Source organism: Furipterus horrens, unplaced genomic scaffold, assembly GCF_987537825.1.
Source record: "Furipterus horrens unplaced genomic scaffold, mFurHor1.1.pri manual_scaffold_2, whole genome shotgun sequence".
Taxonomy (NCBI): domain Eukaryota; kingdom Metazoa; phylum Chordata; class Mammalia; order Chiroptera; family Furipteridae; genus Furipterus; species Furipterus horrens.
The window spans coordinates 162,072,294-162,075,587 of record NW_028327172.1 but is presented as its reverse complement, the minus strand read 5'-3'; the positions used below and the strand labels follow the sequence as shown (position 1 = coordinate 162,075,587).

Here is a 3,294-nt window from a genome sequence, read left to right as displayed (position 1 = left end):
GCTTAATTTTCCTCTCACATTATTGAGCATTATGTTGCATCGTAAAATAATAGTTCGATAGCAATTTCTGTGGTGTTGTCAGTATTCTATGTCAATTCCAGAAGAATTTATAAGTCCCCACTGGACCATGATAACCTAACATAATCAGTATACAGGGTGGAGCAAAAGTAGGTTTACAGCTGTGTGTACGTGAAACAGTTTATTCTTGTATTATTAATTATTGTATTATTTTCCACAAAAAAAACTGCAAACATATTTGGCTCCACCTTGTATATAATATCACTTCAGTGAGTTGATCAAACACATATGATCCTTAGACTTCCAAATGAAAAAGCAAGGCTCAGGGGGATTAATTAATATGGCATAAATAGTAGAGAGAAGAGCCTGCCTTCACCCTGGGGTCTTCACATCAAGATGGCAATCAGCACAGCACTGAGGCTAACCCATGGTTCCTGCATCTGGGTAGACTGAGATCTGTGGGCCAGTTTGAAGCCTGCTCTTGTAGAATAACTTCAAATTTCTGCCAACCTCTTCCCTTTGCCATGCAACCTCCTGCACTTATTGCTAAGACTCCACACAAAAATTTAGCCCACCTTTTTCTATCCTACTTGAAGCCTCACTTTTCGTTTTCTCCAGGGAGCGATCTCAAGCTTTGGGAACATAGGTATTCAGAGTTAAAAAGAAAAAAAAAAAAAGAAATCTGTCTTATGGCCTCGTGGATTTTAAGGAATACCTGGGACCCTGGGTGCAGTGCAGTGTCTTTGTGGCATCAGAGCTATGGAGCTATGGTACTCAGGGTGTGGTGGGAAATGGGTGAAGGTAGTTAAAAGCAAAAACTTCTTGTTATAAAATAAATAGATTCTGGGGCTATAATGTATAGTATGGTGACTATAGTCATTAATACTGCATTGTATGTATGAAAGCTGGCAAGAGTAAATCTTACAATGATGACCCCCTCACAATTCATTCCTTGGAAAAGCTGAACAAAATGAGTGAGAACCCCAACCGTCGTTCTCATCGGATCTGAGGTAAAAAAAAGAGTAAATCTTAAAAGTTCTTATCACAAGACAAAATATAACACTGTGAGGTGATAAGTGTTAACTAAACTTATTATGGTGATCATTTCATTTTATATATAAATATCAAACCATTATGTTCTATATCTTAGACTAATACAATGTTAAAAAAAAAACAACACTACAGGGATGATCTTATGGATCTCAATGTACTTTAAACCCCTAAATTGCAATTACTATATATACCATAAATTACTTTGCACTTTTGACTTATTACATTTTAAATGGTTTCCTTATATTCCAATATGAGTTAAACAAGGAAATATGGTAACTCATGGTTCGTACTGACTGAGTGTCTCTGCTGATGTGGCAAATGTTTTCTTTCTGATAAACTAAAGAATAACACACTTCTAAAAATATTTACATCTCTCTGGGTAAATAAGCTACTTCACACTCTGGGAAAAAATTAGATACTTTTGGATGTTGCATTCAGTAAATTTTTGGAAACTAATACAAATTAATTTTTTTCTGGAATGTAAAGCTCTTTTTAATTAAAGGATGGTTGACACACAATATTATATTAGTTTCAGGTGTACCACATAGTGATTTGACATTTATATACCTTATGATGTGATCACCATGAGACATCTAGTAACCATCTGTTACCATACAAAGTTGCTGTGATGTTATTGTCTGTGTTCCCTATGCTGTATATTACATCCTTGGAACTTATTATAACTTTGTATCTTTTAATCCCCTTTGTTTAGTTCTTTTTCTGGGGTTTTATTCCTGTTTTTTGTTTGTTTGTTTGAAACACATTCTTTTGTCTGCTCATTGTGCTTCTCTGTTTCTATGCATTAGATAGATGAGCTAGGTCTTCTGATATTGAAAAATTGGCCTTATTTAGACTGTCCTGTGGGGCCTGGTGGTGCAATCCCCACAGCCAGGTGTTTCAGAGGTGTTCCCTGGGTGGCTAGTAGGGCCTACTGTTGTGGTTGGGCCGTAGCAGCTAAAGATGCTCTGGCAGGTGAGGTTGATCCCTGGCCAGGCTGGGTCTGAGGCCTGGCTTTAGCTGTTGTGGGCATGCTGGTGGGCAGGCAGGCCTTGGGTATTGCTGGGTCTTGTTCGGTGTGACATCTAGCCTCAACTTTTCCAGACACCCTGCTGTGTACAGGTGTTGGTTGAGGCTGCCCAGTTGCTGTGGCAGGGCAGAAGTCTTATTGGAAGGGTGCTAGCCAGGGTGGGTCCTTAAGGAAATGCAGGGTGGGGTGAAGAGTGTTAAGGAAATTAATGGAGAATGTCAGAAATGGAAGGAAAGTAAAGAAAAAGAAGAAAATAAAAGATGCCCTCCAGTGCTTCTGTCCCTGAAGAAAGTTCTAATAGATTCCCACTCCATCAGCACACAGCCTAGAATTAAGTCAATGTATCGCCCTCCCATATGACCTAGGTGTTATTCAAACTGCTGCCTCTGTGCCAGGCCTCGGAAAGAGCACAACCTGAGTTTCCTACAGGCCTTTAGCTTTCCCAGACATTAGGTCCCACTGGTTTTCAAAGCCAGATATTATGGGGGCTCCTCTCCCTGGTGCAGGTCCCTGGGTTAGGACTCAGACCCCTCGTTCTTCAGGGGGTCCTCTGCAGTTGTGATATCCCTCCCACTTGTGGGTCACCTCACAGAAAGTGGGGGGTAGGGTGTGTCCTGACTAGACTGAGTCTCTGCACCTTCTACCCACATCAATGAGGCATCTTCTTTATGTTGTTATAGAATATCTGTTGTGCTGGTTTTCAGGTCGTTCTCAGATGTAGCTATTCTACATGTATTGCAGTTTTGGTGTCAATGAAAGGAGTTGAGCTCAGGATCTTCCTACTCTGTCATCTTGAACCCAGAGCCAGGAGCCTTATTCTTGAATGCCAGTTTAGCTTGTCTGGAATGCTGGAATGTTGTTCCTTGGAGTTGGTACACTCACAAGTTAATTTTTATGTTGTTTCTGAGTGGCAACATCTTTGGCACCATTGGTAGGTGGTAACCAGTACTAATCTATTTACTTTGGTTTTACATATGATTAAGTCTATTTATTTATTGCCTTAGTAATCATAGATGCTGGCACTCATAAGTAGTCAAAGTTTCAATTCAGCCATCGCCTCCCCCATGATACTTTGTGCAAACTATTTTTATGTACATTATTCTATTAAACTCTTAAAGCAGTTCTTACCTGAGAGATATTTTGCCATTTTTACATGCAATTAAACATTATCATAAAGGTTACTGAAGTAATAAGTA

General features: G+C 39.6%; 1 non-coding gene across 1 annotated transcript; it reads left to right on the top strand.

The window, feature by feature from the left end:
• Positions 1-939: 939 nt before the first annotated feature.
• LOC150019840 (small nucleolar RNA SNORD116) lies at positions 940-1,032 on the top strand. The gene has a single exon (XR_016509471.1). It is a non-coding gene; the product is annotated as a small nucleolar RNA SNORD116 (small nucleolar RNA).
• Positions 1,033-3,294: the final 2,262 nt, after the last annotated feature.